At 40.7% G+C, this 17,640-nt stretch overlaps 1 protein-coding gene across 5 annotated transcripts in view; it reads right to left on the bottom strand.

Moving 5' to 3' along the window:
* LOC119511642 overlaps positions 1-17,640 on the bottom strand; it is a 75,886-nt gene that overhangs the window by 44,835 nt on the left and 13,411 nt on the right. The window contains exon 3 of one of the 5 annotated variants that reach the window (XM_037806145.1): positions 10,917-10,971. The exons of 3 other annotated variants lie outside the window; for them this stretch is intronic. The gene's annotated coding sequence lies outside the window, so the exon portion shown is untranslated. Of the gene's footprint in view, positions 1-10,916; positions 10,972-11,083; positions 11,158-17,640 lie in introns of those variants that run through there. One more of the 5 variants, XM_037806148.1, reaches the window with a different exon arrangement.

Raw genomic sequence — 17,640 nt, 5'->3', positions numbered from 1 at the left:
GGATTTCACATTAAGCATTGATTTACTTGTGACTAAAGCTTTAGTGATCCTGACCAAGTTAGCCTATTTGACAGCAGAAGAAATATAAGCATCCAACAGTGAACTGTTCCAAGTGAAAACAACCATGCTGCTTCCAGAAAAATTTGGCAAGCAATTTGTTGGGGAGAAAATAATAACAGAAGCAAAAATGAACAGATGAAAACCCAGCCATCAATGGGTGCCCTGTGGAGTTACCAAAGTTAGGAGAGAGATTTCCTGTGGCAATTTCAGATGACAATTCTCTCTTGTGACTGCAAGCAAATAAAGGAAGAGTTGCTTCAATATGACCACTTCATGGAATTTATGAGTCAGCATAAATAAATAAAAATGCTGAAAAGAAGACTAAATAATTGCTTCTATTTACTGTCTAACTGGTAACTCTTAAAGTAATATCAAAATCATAAGTAATGAGGTCTGAGCAGCACAAATGCATACATATCATGCATATCGGCGATATGCATACATATCACCAGGATTTGAAGTTTAAATTAGAATCAGCCTCAACATGAAGATTTTTTAAAGATAAGAAATCAGTATATATTCTTTATGCTATTAAAGCCATAATAACTTCCCTCTTGTAAGCAGATGAAAATAGAAGTATTATTTCTGGCTTAAATCTCAGCTACAAACATATTTTCAACTTCCAGAGATTACCAAAGTGCGTTTGGAAAACTTGGTCTTTGGGGAATAGAGGCTTAGCTGGGCCCAGAAAGAATGTAATTAATCATGCATTTCAAACATTTTGCAATTTGCTTTCCCTCAAATATAGGTATGATAAAGTCCTTTCCTCCTGAAAAATATGAAACAAAGTTGGACAAACATATTTTTTAAAAAGGAATGTTAATTATTTTGCTGTTGAACCTGTGATGGAGCGAATGTCACAAAATATCGTGTAGTGCATTAACCACTTGTGGTAGTATGAAGTTGTACGTACCCCAGAAAAGGTTGCATTCTTTTGGTCCATTCCTGTGGGCATAGACCTAATGTGGGTGGGACCTTTTGACTGGGTTGTTTAGGTTGAGATGTGGCCCAAATCATTCAGGGTGGGTCTTGGTTCTCTTGTTGGAGTCCTTCATAAGTGGATAAAAGCCACAGAGAGGGTAAGAGATGAAATGGAGAGAAACACCCAGAGAAGTTTAGAGAAAAGGCCATAGACAGAGAAACCAGAAGCTGAAGCAATGAAACCGGGGAAAGAAGGACTAGCAGATGTTGCCATGTGCTTTGCTATCTGACAGAGGAGCCCAAGCTCACCAGTAATCGGTCTTCAGAGAAGGTATCATCCTGTTGATGCCTTAATTGGGACATTCTGACAGCCTTAGACTGTAAATAAATGTAATAAATCCCCATTGTTAAAAGCCAGTCCATTTCTGGTATATTACATTTCATCAGCTTTAGCAAACTAAAACACCATCACTACGGTCAACATCATGATTGCATCTCTCTTCTAAAACATTTTTAGGACCTTACCCAGTATTTACCTGGGTGCTTATTAATCTACTGAGCCTACTTTATTCTCGCCTACAATTTGCTGCATCTTTTTTTTTCAACTTTCCTCCATGATACTGTGAGAACATTTTTCCTCCCAATCCAGTGCTGCACTCCCCCGCCACAACTAAACTATAATCTCCCTGAGGGCAGGGATATTGTCTGTCTTGTTCTCTGTATTATCCCATCCTTATGCATGGTAGGTGGTCTATATGTTTTTGTCGAATGAAGGATTGGTTGGAGCAGGAGCCACTGTGTAGGCAAAAGTGAAAGGGATCAGGGTAAGGAGAAATCAGCTACTCTATTGTTCCGGTTTGCTGATGCTGCTGGGATGCAAAACACCAGAAATGGATTGGCTCTTATAAAGGGGTTTATTTGGTTACAAAGTTACAGTCTTAAGACCATAAAGTGTCCAAGGTAACACACCAACAATTGGGTACCTTCACTGGAGGATGGCCAGTGGTGTCCGGAAAACCTCTGTTAACTGGGAAGGCATGTGGCTGGCGTCTGCTCCAAGTTCTGGTTTCAAACTAGCTTTCTCCCAGGGCATTCCTCTCTAGGCAGCAGCTCCTCTTCAAAATGTCACTCTCAGTTGCTCTTGGGGTGTCTGTCCTCTCTTAGCTTCTCTGGAGCAAGAGTCTGCTTTCAAGAGCTGTCTTCAAACTGTCTCTCATCTGCAGCAACTCTCTGAGCTTCTGTGCATTTATCAAAGTGTCCCTCTTGGCTGTAGCAAGCCCGCTCCTTCTGTCTGAGCATATACTGTGCTCCAGTAAACTAATCAAGGCCCATGCTGAATGGGTGGGGCCACACCTCCATGGAAATTATCCAACAAAAGATCTTGCCCACAACCGAGTGATCACATTTCCACAGAAATATCCAATCAAAAGTCTCCAACCCAATCAACACCAATATGTTTTCTGCCCACACAAGACTGCATCAAAGATAATGGTGTTTTGGGGGACATAATACATCCAAACCAGCACATCTATCAATTTGTCACAAGAGAGCAAGATTATTTCAGCTTGCCTTGGGACAATCTCCTCCACACTGATTACAGTTAGAAATGAGAGACTCCTATGAATGCCTGAGCCTCTAACAACAGTTTTAAGTTTTTCTAGACATGATAGTGGAAATGAAATTAAGAGGCAAGGAAATCAGGATTTGAGTCAGGGCATTTTGTATAGTGGTTAAGAGACTCTGGAGCCAGGATATCAGGGTTCAAATCCCTGGCCTGCCATTTTCTAGGTGTACGATGTTGGGCAAATTATTTCATTTCTATGTGTTCCAGTTGCATCACTTGTAAAATGGGGACAGCTGCCTCCCAGTGTTAGTAACTGTACTGCTTTGTATATATTATGTCCCCCAGAAAAAGCCATGTTCTTTGATGCAATCTTGGGGGGGCAGACATATTAGTGGAGATTAAATTGGAATGTTTAGATTAGGTTGTTTCCATGGAAATGCACCCCACCCAACTGTGGGTGATAACTCTGATTGGATAATTTCCATGGAGGTGTGGCCCCACCCATTCAGCATGGGCCTTGATTAATTTACTGGAGCACTATATAAGCTCAGACAGAAGGAGCAAGCTTGCTACAGCCAAGAGGGACACTTTGAAGGGTGCACATGAGTTGAGAGAGGAGTTGCAGACGAGAGACAGTTGAAGACGGCCATTGAAAGCAGACTCTTGCTCCAGAGAAGCTAAGAGAGGACAAACACCCCAGGAGCAACTGAGAGTGACATTTTGGAAGAGGAGCTGCTGCCTAGAGAGGAACGTACTGGGAGAAAGCCATTTTGAAACCAGAACTCTGGAGCAGACGCCAGCCACATGCCTTCCCAACTAACAGGTTTTCCAGACACCGTTGGCCATCCTCCAGCAAAGGTACCCGATTGTTGGTGCGTTACCTTGGACACTTTATGGCCTTAAGACTGTAACTCTGTAACCAAATAAACCCCCTTTATAAAAGCCAATCCATTTCTGGTGTTTTGCATCCTGGCAGCGTTAGCAAACTACAACAGTAACCATGAGTTAATACAAGCAATGTGCTTGGAACCATTGTTCACCCATGCCAAGTACCATATTGGCCTTTGCTGTTAGATTTATCATTATTCTAAAGAAGCCAGCTTGCAGGCCTGGAGGATGAGCAGAGCAGAAATTGTGTCCATGCTCTGCCAACAATTAGGTATGGGTGCTGGGCAAGTTGTCAGCCTCTCTAGGTTTCTGTCTTCTCATCTGTAAAATGAAGGTAAAGGCTACCAATGCTTGGTCTCAAGCATTCATCCTATTACACTTTATCTGCTCACCCATTTCTTCCCTTTTGAAATGGAACTGCAGGGTTATTGCGTTGGTCAGATTAAACAGTGAATGTGTAAACACCATACAAGTGTAAAGCAAATGTAACGTCAGCCTTTAATGTAAACATAGAATGTATCCAGTACTATATATGCTACTAAAATATTTTAATATTCATTTCCAAATCTCATTAAGTCCCAATTATATTGCAAATATAAAATCAAATGGGATAAAAAATATAAGGTAACTAGAAAATTATATTAAAATGGTTTGCCTCCTGACCAGTGGTGTCTTCTTTCTTTTCTCTTTGCCCATCTCCTTCCTCTAAATTGCCCTTCTCCTCTCACTCATGGACTCATGGATTCCTAGAACCAAAAGCTTCCTTCTCATTCTTGAAGTCCCCATATTGGAATGCATTCCTACCCTTTTTTAAAATTGAATTTTTCATTTGGCTTCTTTTATCTAGAACCATGCTTGACCTGCTGATATATTTGCCTCACATAGGTAAGTTTTGCAAGGATAGGATATTTCATAGACTAGTAAAAACTGCCATGAATTTGCAAATGCTGAAGAGCCATGCAGAGCACATGGGTTTTGAGAAAAGTATAAAATTAACCCACTGCAGTTGAAATACTGATTATGTGGGCTTTCCTAGTCTGCTTATCACTTGAACAAAATTATAGGTCAAAATTTACAAAACTGGAATATATTTGCTTTTAAAAATAGAGGGCTCTACAAAATGTATAATCATAACATCTTAGAGCTAGAAAAGATCTTAGAGTTTATCTAGCCCAATTTAGTAATTTGAAAATAGTTAGATGATGTGATGATAAAGGCATTTCACCTTTGTGGTATTCTTTCCAAAATCTCATAACCCCAGTCTCATCATGCGGAAAACATCAGCCAAACCCAGATTTGAGGAACATTCTCCTTACGACTGCCAAGGTCATGAAAAACATGGAAAAGACTGAGAAGCTGTCACTGACCAGAGGAAACTGGGAGCCATGACACCTAAATTGAAGGTGGGACCCTGGACTGGATCCTTGAACAGAAAGAATTAATGGAAAAAATGGTCAAATAAAAAAAAGAAAAGAAAAAGAAAAAAGTCTAGAGTTTAGTTACTAGTAATGAACCAATGTCATTGTCTTATTGTTGACAATGGACCACGGTTATATAAGATGTTAACAATGGGGAAACCTGGTGAGGGGTATACCAGAACTCTGCACTATGTTTACAACTATTCTGTGAATCTAAAATTGTTCCAAAATTAAAAATTTCTTAAGAATCAGTTAGAACTTTCCAATATGAATGGTTACCCTCTTCTTAAAGAACATTGCTCTAGTGCTGGCCTACTGAATGTGAACTGAGATGCTCCAGAGATCAAACATGTTATAAACATACAGCTACCCTTGGATGGGACATTTTATGCCAGCATAACTAACTGCTGTACATTTTTAAAGAATTATTTATTTATTTAAAATATAGAAGTTGTAGGTTTACAGAAAATTCATGCATAAAACAAAGAGTCCCCATATACCACACTATTATTGATACCTTGCATTAGTGTGGCACACTTGTTACAATTCATGAAAAAACATTTTTATAATTGTACTATTAACTGTAGTCCATGGTTAATGCCATGTGTCACTGTTTGTGTTGTACAATCCTATGTTTTTTTAATAAGAATTTATTTTTTACTCATATATTTCCCCAAGAGTATTCCTTGGCATTATTCTAAATACTATTTTGCAAGCATTAGAATGGAACATTATAAATGAAATTTTCAAATTAAATGCAGTATAGATTTTTTAAAAAAATAGATCTGTTTAGAAAAGTAATCTGTTTCAATCTAAAATACAAGACTCAGAATGAAAAGCTGATGACAATTTGTTTGATCCTTTCCTTTTCCGTTTACTTAAGTAGTTTAAAATTAGTTCTTTTTGAACTTCTTAGAAGTACAGTTGGATTGTTTCTTTTTTAACTTTGGAGATTGATGCCATAACTTTTATTGATACAAGATAAAGGAAGTAGAAGAAAATATATTAGCTATTCCCTAATCATAAAGGTAGTCATGCAATATTTAGGGTAATCTGTTACTTTTATTATTCTATAGTTTGAATGTAGTGGTAGTTAATAAATTAGTTGGCATAAATTCATGCTTGGCCTATTCGTCCCAAAGGAAAAATGGAAGTTGGAACCAATGTTGTGAACAGTTACTCAGACAAACCTGTCTGATTCCCAAACAAATTATGAAGACAAAACAAATCTGCTACTATTCAATTTGACCTCATCTTTGTTATATTTGCAAAGCATGGAAGGTGAGGAATGACTAGACAGGACTTTGGACTGACCATGGAAAGATGGAGGAACTCCATTAGGATGTTATTTTGGATGGAATAAAGAATTCCACTGAGATACTGTTATCCATTTAATGTCAATCACATCCTGCAGAACAAAGTATCACTGTCTCAGGCTGGACTGTAAGCACTGGAGACTGAAGAATGAAACCAACAGCTAACATTTATGACAGCTGACAAAGTGCCAGGAATCTTATCATCTTATGTACATCTCTCAAAACCCCCCTCACCTTTTTGAATTTTTAAACTTTTTATTGTTGTAACGTATATATGAAGCAAAACTTCCCATTTTAACCACTTTCAAGTATACAATTCAGTGTATGAATTGCATTCCCTATATGATGCTACCATCACTAACATCCATTACCCCAACTTTTTCAGATGAGCCAGTGGTTTCAACCTTGGCTGCACATTAGAATCACCCAGGGAGCTTTAAAAATGTTGATAATGGAGGCCATACCCCAAACCAATTAATCAGAACCTCTGAGGGTGGGACACCATGCCTAGATCTTGAAAGTCTCGCAGGTGAGCATGATGGACGACCAAGGTTGGGACAACTGCTCTAAGGGGTCCATTGGGATCCTAGTGTTCACCTAGACATGGCTTCCCTGTCCCCTTCTCAGGCTGTGGCTGTTCCTTCTCTCACCTGGAATGGAGCAGGCACTTCTTCCCTTCCCCACCTCTCCTTCTCTATAAGAGCCCTCGGCGTTGCCTGTCGGATCCTCGGATGACACAACCTACCACTCTCCTTGCTGTGGTCACTCTCCGTGGTCTGCCCTCTCCCCTCCACTGTCACTCCCTCTCATCCTTTGAAGATTTTAGTTCTGGCACTCTCTCTCGTTAAGCCACATTAGAATTTTCCCAGAATTATGTAAAACCTGTTAAAATTAGGGTGTGCTGTGCATTTAATGTTCAACAAATCTAAACATATGGAAAAGTAAAACAAACTCACTCAGTCATCTGTCCTTCAGAGATTGGCCCAGAGTTGGGGGTGGGGGTATGTCTCCTCGGTACCTCTGTCCATCCCAGGACCTGTGTGCTGGCTTATTTTTTCTTTCTAGAAGGCTCTTCACCATGATATTCACCCAACTGGCCCCTCGCCTCCTTCAGGTCTTTGCCTAAATGTTACCTCCTCAGTGAGACTTTCCTGGAAGATTCCAATTAAAATTACTAACTGTGGAAGCCCAGGGCCCAGGCCCCCTCCTAAATGGCCCATAAAAAACCTGCTTTAGCCAAGGACAAAGGTCAATAAAGTAAACAATCTCCCCAGAGGGGGAAGAATGTAACCACAATGTAAAAATGGCATTGACTGTACCTTGGTCTTAAACACTAATCTTAGTAAAACATCAAGTCTTAGGCCCCTTTAATGATTATACTAGAGACCCCATGTCCTCATACTATACAGAATGTCTTTGTTCTAAAATCATATGCTGCCCCTTCCCTGTTCCTCTCAAAGCACTAAGCCTCCAGATCGGCCGCTACCGGAGAACCTCCCCTGTTCGTAAGTCCCAATAAATCTATGTCACTTCTGTGCCTGGCAGGTTTTCTGGTCTCACAGCAGCACCAGCCCATGCTTAGCACAAACTCAGTCTCGGCCTGAACACGAACCCATATTTCCAACCCTCCTGTTTCCCTCCCCTGCTTTATTTTTCTCCATAGCACTTATCAGGTAACATAATATGTATTTTAATTACTTGTTTGTCTATTGTCCGCCTCCCAGACACAGGAGGCAGGACTATTTGTATGCTTTGCTCACTGCTGTATTCACAGTGCCTCGAAAGCCTGGTACAAAATGGTGGCTCATAACAATTTATTGAATTAATTAAGTAGTGAGTTAAATAATTGACTATGAGTTAATCAACTAGGCACTATTTTTATTCTGACTTACAGATGAGGAAACTGAATCCTGAACCATGAAGTAACTTGCCCACTAGCTAGTCAGTGGTCGGGATAGGGTACAGACCCAGTCCCCAGGAACTTGGGCAACTCCTCGCTAACTACTCTGTGCTGCTTTTCTTCTATGTGTGAAGTGGAAAACTTTGTCTCTAACTTTGTAAAGGAAGGCTGAAGACTGAGGTAGATAAGAAACTAAAACTTACTACATTGATGGGTTTGGGCTGTTTCAAATGGCCATTTGGCCAGTGATTATAATTCTACTTAGGCAATAAGACCTGAACTTTGCAAAGAAGCACAGGTCCTGGGGGCAAACGGGTCCACTATGTTCTGGGAAAAGTAGGACAAAGGACTGGAGGGAGGGGAAATCAAGGACAAAGGACTGGGGGAAAGGGCAAGGACAAAGGAATGGGGGGGCAAGGACACAGGACTGGTGGAGAGGACAAAAACAAAGGAATGGGATGGGGAGAAGCACATATGTCCTCTGCACAAATCTATGATAACAGATGCCAGTTGGATACATTTTTATTTTAATTTTTCACTGAGTTACTTAGGTGGAGAAGAAGGTCTTTACGGTTAGCTTTTTGATTTAACCAAAAACACAACTCTTTCAGCTCACCAAAACTAAGGATGAATGCATTGCAGTTTTTTAAACAGCTAGAAAGAGTATTTGGTCTTATGCTGATAGCAATTTAATAAATTAAAATATTAAATTCTGTAGCAAACCAGTTGATTCTCTATGGGACAGGTACACTACAGTGAATAGTTACTAAACACCAGAAATACATTAACATAGAATTTAGATATTTCAGGCTTATGTCATATGAAAGAAGAAGATCAGTTTCAAGAAAGCAGCAGGAAAATGATCAGAAACAGTGTGGATCAGAGAAAAAAGAATCTGCTGTTAAGCAGGAATTTGGTAGACATTGCCATCTAGCATTAATAATAGAAGATTTCATTTGAGTTCCAGTTACAAGATTAGAAAACTGCCAGTCCTTTGGAGTGCAATGGAGCACTCCAATGGAGTGGTCTGGAGCATCACCCCTTCCACATGTCCCAGCATAGTAGGATGATTGACAGCTGTCAGTCCATAAAGTAGATGAAGTGCTACTCCACATTGGAAGTGTTCATTAGGGGAAAAAAAAAAAAAAGCCCAGAGGAGGTCAGTTTCAGCTCCAGTAACAAGCAGGCTCAAAGAGAATTAAATATTTTGAATAGTAATATGAGAATACATGTTTTACTGTAGAGGATGAAGTACTCTTTGCCCAAGGACAAAAGCAAAATAAGGTTGTCCTCCAAAATTGAGAAAAGCTCTCAAGTGAAGCTGGCCCCAGGTGGCAGAACAGTGCTCCACTCCAGTATAAATCAAGTAGCCAAGCTTTGAAATTGATACAGGTAGGGGGAAGAAGAAAGGCAATCAAAATTATTCCGAGCTTTTAGAAATGCAGGAGTATAAGAAGATAATGATATTCCATGGTAATAGGGATGGCCACAGCAAGGAAGAGAGGGAATCTTTCCTTTGATCATACTTAAAATGGTGCAAAACATTCCAGTAGAGATGTTTTACCAGAGCACAAAGTACAGAATGTAAAAGAGGACCAGTACTGAGGATGAAGCATATAAAAACAGCTTTGTTTCCTATGATTAAAGGACAGCTCCATGGTAGCTAACTGCAATGGGTAATCCTGGATCGGATCATTGACCAGAGGATAAGAGCTATAAAACTATAATGGACATTATTGGAATAATTGGTGAAATTTGAAAATGGACTGTGGATTAGATAATAGCATTGTATGAATGTTGAATATTTGATTTTGATAATCATACTGTGATTATGTAAGAGACCATCCTTGTTTTGGAGAACACATATACTGAGGTATTTAAGCAGAAGGGGCATGATATCGGCAACTATTCCTAAAAAATGGTTCAGAAAATAATGTGTTTGTGTATGTGTGGAAAGAGGAGAGACAGCAAATGACTAAACAAATGCGGGCAAAATGTTAACAATTGGTAAATCCGGATACAAGTAAAGGGCATGTTTTAGTTTCCTAGGCTGCTTAAAGCAGACACCTTGAAATGCATTGACTTTAGACAATGGGAATTTCTTAGCTTACAGTTTGAGGCCATGAGAATATTCAAATCACGGCATCATCAAGGTGATGCTTTCTTTCTGAAGACCAGCTGCCACTGATCCTTGGCTCCTTGGTCACATGGCAAGGCACAGGGTAGTGTCTGTTGGTCTCTCCCTTTGCGGTCGTAGTTGATTCGTCTGGGGGGGGTGGCGGCCGGTTGCTAAATCCTAGGCTCTCAGGACTGCTCGGAGGGTACCGGCGGCGGGGGCTCTTTCCCGGAGGCGAGGGCGAGGCGGGGGACTTGGCCAGGTCCCCGGCGGTGGCGTGCAAAGTATGGAGGGCGGCGAAAAAGGAACAGGCGGGACACGTTTCTTTTAGGGTGAAGAAGCCAAGAGAGTTTATTAGGGGAGAGTACAAGCTTATATCGGGCGGTTTAGAGGGCGGGGTAGCTGTAGAGGTTAAAGGTTTGGATTGGTTCTGAGAGGGCGCGGAGGTTGTTTGAAAAGGGGCGGGAGTTGCTCCGGTAACGGGGAGTGGGCGGGCAAGGTAAAGGTGGCGTTTTTTTCCGGCAAGCTTCCCCTGACGGTTGTACTTTGGGGTGAGGAAATGGGGCCTGCATTCGGCTCCACTTTCTCAGGCCCGGGGGGCCGTGGAGGGCGCTACCACCCGTGCCCCACTACCTTTCCTAGGGGCTGATCAGTTCCCCTGGCCCAGGCCCGCCAAGTTGGAACTCGATAACAGTGTCCCGCATCCCTTCTTTTCTGGGTTCCATCAATTTCAGCTTCTTGCTTCCATGGCATTCTCTGTCTGAATTTCATTGTCTTATAAAGGACTCCTGTAAGAGGATTAATACCCATTTAGATACAGGTGGGTCATACCTTAACTGAAACAACCTTACCAATCAATCCTACTTACAACAGGTCCACACTCACTGGAATGGATAAACTTTTCTGGGGTACATACAGCTTAAAACCACCACAGGTCATATGGAGTTCTTTTTTACTATATTCTTGCAAATTTCCTGTAAGTCAGAATTACAGTAAAATATGAAGCTATAAAAAAAGAATCTCAAAAAATTCCCATATAATTGGGAACAAAATAACATTATTAAATCACACTTGGATAAATAACATTATTAAATAACATGGGTTTAGAAGGAAGTCATAAAAATATGAAGTCATAGAAATATGTGGAACTGAATATAAATTAAAAATACATAGAAAAATATGTTGGAAAAAATAAAGCAGTCCTTAGAAGAAAGGTATAGCTTTTTTTTTTAACATATATACTTTTTTTAATTTTGAAATAAATTGAAAGTTATATGAACAGTTGCAAAAACAACACTAGTCCCATACACAGAATTCCATCATACCCTGACCCCCCTCCCCTGATAGCTCAATCCACCAACTTTAACATGCTGTCACATCGCTATCTCTTTCCCTCCCTATGTATCATCCATCATCTATTGCTCTGTCTTCTGAACATATGAGAGCTAGCTGCACACATCCTTGAACATACACTATAATTCACATATACAGATCCCATGAACAAGAACATTCTTTTATGCAATCCCATTAAGCGCAGCTAAGAAGTACAATAGATTCAACAATGATACAAAGCTTACATTCTATATTTCCTTTTCCTTATGTCTCAACTGTGTCCCTTTGAGCCACCTGTCCTCCACCCTCCCATCCCATCCAAGTTCATCCTTAGCTTGAAATTGTCATCTAGTTGGACTTTTTTTTTTTTTTTTCAGTTGTGGAAACATATATACAGCCTAAATCTTCCCATTCCACCCCCTCCCTAGCCTTCCATTAGTGGGATTAATCACATTTAGAATGTTGTAATGCTCTTTCCCACCATCCATTACTAGAAATTTCCCTTCACCTCAAACAGCAACCCCTACACTCATTTCTTAACTCCTCATTGCCCCTTCCCCCATTTCTCTTAACCCAACTCTACTTTTCATCTCTATGGTTATATTCTCTGATAATTTCTTTGTGTTTACTGTGGGGCTTAAAATTAACCTCTTAAATCCATATCAGTCTTGTTTTTCTTTGATACCACCTTCACTTCAATAGGACACATAAACTATGTTCCTATACTCCTTCATTCCCCCACCTTTATATAGTTGTCTAAAATTACATATTTTACATTGAGTTCAAAACCACTGATTTGTCCTTAGAGTTTATGTATTTTATATCATGTAGGAAGTAAGTAGTGGAATTACAGTTCAAAAATTATTGACTTCTATTTGTATTCCATTGTGGTTGGAGAATGTGCTTTGAGTACATTCAATTTTTTTTTTTTTTTTTTTTTTAATTTCTTGAGGCTTGTTTTCTGTCCCAGCTTATGGTCCCTTCTGGAGAAAGATCTGTGATCACTAGAGAAAAATGAGTGTCCTGGTGATTTGGGATGTAAGGTACTACATATGTCTGTTAAAATTCTCTACATCTCTTCCTCTTTTCCCTATCTCTCCGCAGGCAGGGCTCCTCTCAGAATCTGAAGTAGGGCAGGTCTTTCATTGGCAAAGTCTCTCAGTATTTGTTTGTCTGTGAAAAATTTAAGCTCTCCCTCAAATTTGAAGGAGAGTTTTGCTGGATAAAGTATTCTTGGTTGGAAATTTTTCTCTCTCAGAATTTTAAATATGTCATGCCACTGCCTTCTTGCCTCCATGGTGGCTGCTGAGTAGTCACTACTTAGTCTTATGTTGTATCCTTTGTATGTGGTGAATTGCTTTTCTCTTGCTGCTTTCAGAACTTGCTCCTTCTCTTCAGTATTTGACAGTCTGATCAGAGTATGTCTTGGAGTCAGTTTATTTGGATTTATTCTATTTGGAGTTCACTGGGCATTTATGCTTTGTGTATTTATATTGTGTAGAAGGTTGGGGAAGTTTTCCCCAACAATTTCTTTGAATACCATTTCTAGACCTTTACCCTTCTCTTGCTCTTCTGGGACACCAATGAGTCTTAAGTTTGGATGTTTTATTTTATCTATCATATCCCTGAGATCCATTTCGATTTTTTCAATTTTTTTCTCCATTCTTTCGTTCTTTCGTTTTCTGTTCTGTGGACTTCTAGCACACTGAGTTGTTGTTCAGCTTCCTATAGTCTTGTATTGTGAATATCCAGAGTCTTTTTAATTTGGCCAACAGTTTCTTTTATTTCCATAAGATCTTCTATTTTTTTATTTACTCTTGCAATGTCTTCTTTATGCTCCTCGAGGATCTTCTTTATGTCACTTATATCCTGGGCCATGGTCTTCTTGATGTTCTTTAAATCCTTTGCCATGTTTTCATTCCTCGATTGTAGTTCTTTGATTAATTTTGCAAGGTACACTGTATCTGCCGATATTTTGATTTGTGTGTTTGGAGTTGGATTCTCCATATCTTCTGGTTTTATCATATGCATTAAGATTTTCTGTTGTTTTTGGCCTCTTGGCATTTGTTTTGCTTGATAGGGTTCTTTCAAGTTGTAAAGAAAAAGGGATATCAATCTAATTTTTCAGGAACACAGTTTGGTGACGTACACTTTCTCTAACTAACCAGCAGATGGCATCTGTGAGTCACCTATATCCCTCAAGTCAGTTCTCAACCTTGTTCCTGTGGTGCGTGGGGAAATGATTCTTGTGAGTTCAGTTGGAGAACTCAGTTTGGGTGTGTTGCTGGAGCCGTCCGCCCTGAATGTGGGGCATGTGTACAGGTGGCCAGGGAGGAAGGGCAGTTTTAATGTTCAAATCCCCCAGAATCCCAGAGATTCAAGGCCACCACAAGAGTCTAAGCCTTCATTTCAGTTCAGCCCCAGACCCTCTCTCTCACTGATCCACAAACCACTGGACTTGGTGTAGCATCCCTGGGTTCTCCAAGCAGATCCCCCCTCCCAGCCATGCTCCTCCAGGAGCTCAGCCAAGGGAATGCCATGCTACGTCACCAGTGCGCACCATCCAACAAGGGAAGCCCCGGGCTGCCAGGCCGTGCTCTCAGCCTGAGGCAAAACTGGCCGAACGGGGCATCTCAGCCCCCTCCTCCTCGCACAGTTCCTCCTTCCCAGCTCCGGGACAACTGGCGGGGCTCTGGGCTGTGGGCATGGCCCCGGGCAGGAATTTATCCAGCCCTCCGGGGGGCCAGCTGCTAACCACGGGGTTTCTTTCTGCTTCCGGCTCTCCCCTCTGTTCCCCCGGACCCAAGGGTATCTGCTGCGGGCTATCTTCCCAGTCAGACACCGAGGGGCCAGCCCAGCCCCCTCTTGCTGTGTTTTACTGCATGGTTCCCACAATCGCAGCTGGAGCTGCTCCTGGGTTCCCCCCCCCCCTTTTTTTTTAAAAGAGCCAGCCAGTCTCCAAATGCTGAACCCTGGCTTCCCCAGCCCACCGCATGGTTGTGGGTCTTCCAGCCAGCTTACTCACTCGTTTCAGAATGCTGACTCCCGGTTTCACCAAGTATATGGCCCCTCTGGAGCTAGGAGCCCTCGTCCAGCTGGCACATCGCTGTAACCAGTATTCTAGGTCACTTTCTGGTTTTTAGCTAGTGTTTTTCATGGAGGTGTTTTTTTTCGCCCTGTCTCAGCTAGCCGCCATCTTAGTTTCCTCCAGCTTTTTAAAATAAATTATTCGGAAAACATGAAGCTTATCCTCAAACTGGCAGTGACTTTGCCGTTCTTCCTTTCTGGTCCTCCCTCCATGGGGCTATAGATGCAGGCACAACCATGGAATTACACTTCAGAAAGCGGTAACTTAAACCCCAGGTCTCTGGTTGGAGTATCAAAAAAGGGAGCTCCAGGAAGTCAGAGAGTAATAGCAAGATTGCAGAGAGAAAGAGCCCAAGAAAGTGACATCATAATGTTGTTTATGAACTCCCAGGCTCACCTTTGAGCTGCACATGCATGGATCTGATACTGACCGGCATATAGAAGACTTTGAGACCTGAACTGGCAAATCACAGCTCAGGTCCTGGACTGGCCAATTCATGGTGCACATGTGAGACAGATCCAAACAGCACTCCAAAGATAGAACTAACCTTGGTACCACAGAAAGTGTTTTAGAACTTGGGGCTAGAACCTAGCCTTACTGATTGTCTGCTAAAACAAAATGTCAACATTTCCATATTATTTAAATAAGACCCAGTGTCTAATAATTTTAAAAATGTCCAAGATACAATCCAAAATTGCTTGTCAAAGAAGGAACTAAGAAATCCAACTGGCATGAAAAGACAATCAACAGACAGTAACATTGAGATAAGAAAAACGTTGAAATTATGTAGCAAAGACTTTGAGGCAGTTATTATCAAAATTTTCCAACAATCACTTATGAACACTGAAACAAATAAAGTATGCCATCTCAGCAAAGAAATAGAAGATATAAAGAAAACTAAAGTGGAAATTATAGAACTGAAAAATATAACTGAAAGGAAAAAACTCAATGGATGAGATAAATAGCAGAATGGAGAGGACAAAAAAAAAAGTCAGTGAACATGATGGATAAAATGAAATTATTCAATCTGAACAACAGAGAGAAAAATATTTTTAAAAGTGAAAAGAGTTTCTTGATCTCATGAAACACACACTCACAGAAGTCTAACATCCAGGTCATTGGAGTCTTAGAAGAAGAGGGGAAAGAGTGTGTGACTGAAAAAAATTGAAGAAATAATGGCTGAAAACTTCCCAGATTTTGAGACATATAAACTTACAGATTCGAGAAGGCCAGCAAACCCTAAACAGGGTAAAGCCAATGAAATCCAAACCTCCCAAAAATCATAATCAAAATATAAAGAACTAAAAGCAAAGAAAAAAATTTGAAAGAAGCTAGAGAAAAATAAGGCATTACCCATATGGGAAAACTGTTTTGAAACACTATTAGATACAGGAGAGCTGCAAAGATAGTACAGCGTGTTCTCATACACCCTTCACCCAGGTCCCTCTAACCCAAGAGGACTACAGGGAATCCTTTGAATGACCAGGTCCCAAAGGAGGGAGGAGCAAAGGGTGATGTCATGGGGATCCAGGGTCAGGTGCCTGGTGTAGACCAGATGTCCACTGGACCACATCAGGCTCAGGACAACAGGAGAAGGGTCTCTCCATTTGGCCATTCTTCCACAAGTGCAAGACAGAACTTGCCTGTGCTCCTTGTGCTAGGAGATGCTCAGGGCCTTATTTGGATGAACCTTTCCCCCTGCATGGGGTCCGCTAGTCCAGGCTCTGTAGCATCATGTCATTCTCTCTTCAGAGGTCAGATGTCACAGACAGGACACCCTGTCCTTCCCTCTCGTCTGGAAAGTGAGAATCAACCTCCAGAAATTCTCTCCACCAAGGGATTTTTCTGGCTCTGTACATCCAAAATTGGCAACAAGAAATGTCTTTATACCAAAGCCTGGGTTCAATCTTCTGTCCACACAACCAGAAAACAGAAGTGACTCACCTTTCAAGATGACCTTCCAATGAGGGTACTTCTGAAGACACAACTACAGCAAGATGCTTTTTCCTTTCTACTAAAGCAACTTTTCTCTTTTAGTTTTATTGCTATTAGTTAAGAGATGACACAGTGACTCAAATGGAAGCTTGATACAATTATAACTCTAAGAATAATGATATATATTACCATAGATTACTTAAATGTGAATAAGTCAATTGGCTCCATTTTATTCCATTTTTAGGTAGGCTAATCACAGTATATTTGTTGTTGTTAACAAGACTACTAAAATAATCCAGAAACACAGCAATAGTTTGTTTTGTTTTGTGTCATTCTTTTTCTAAAATAAGTTTGAGTTTTGCTCTTTTGATTTCATTGGTTTCAAGTGATTATATAATAGTCAAGTGAAAATTGCCTGGGATTATACTTCTTGGGATACTGTTTTTTTTTTTTTAATAAATGTATATTTTATAAACGTGAATCTTATTAGTAACTTTTTTTTTTTATCTTTGGTTTCCAGATAGTATAATTATAGTATTTTTATTGCTGTTATTTAACAAGTTTCCTCTATCAGTCCAGAAACATGGCAATTTTTTGCCTCTCTTCTAAAGTAATTTAGAATTTCCTCTCAATTAGTTTCACTGCTATAAATTCATCATTATGGAAATTCTACAAGAATTATACTTCTTAGGATAGTTTTATAAATGTATTTCATTTAAAAGTGAATTTCAACTTCCGGGAAGATGGCAGAGTAGGTGAGGCAGAACGGGTTTCTCCCCCTCGGTGAAACTAACTAGAAATGGGCTGAAGTACACCAGGGACCATGGTGTCAGGGTGTGACCAGCCATAGAGGGTCCCTCACAGTATGTGGAGGGGACACCCCAAAAAACAGAGGAGAGACAGCAGCTTGAGGGACACACTCAGTTGTCTGGACTATCCCCCACCCCAGGCTGGCAGCAGCCAGACCCCCCGCCCTGCAAGGGAGTGAGCGGCGGCTGTCTGCTCCTGTCTACCTACTTTGACAGTTTGCTGGGGGGTGATACTCCACAGCCACACAGCAGGGAGTGCCTGTGAGGGAACCTGGTGGGCAGCAGTTCCTCTC

The sequence above is a fragment of the Choloepus didactylus genome, chromosome 16, assembly GCF_015220235.1.
Source record: "Choloepus didactylus isolate mChoDid1 chromosome 16, mChoDid1.pri, whole genome shotgun sequence".
NCBI lineage: Eukaryota > Metazoa > Chordata > Mammalia > Pilosa > Megalonychidae > Choloepus > Choloepus didactylus.
This window is presented reverse-complemented; position numbering and strand designations above follow the sequence as displayed.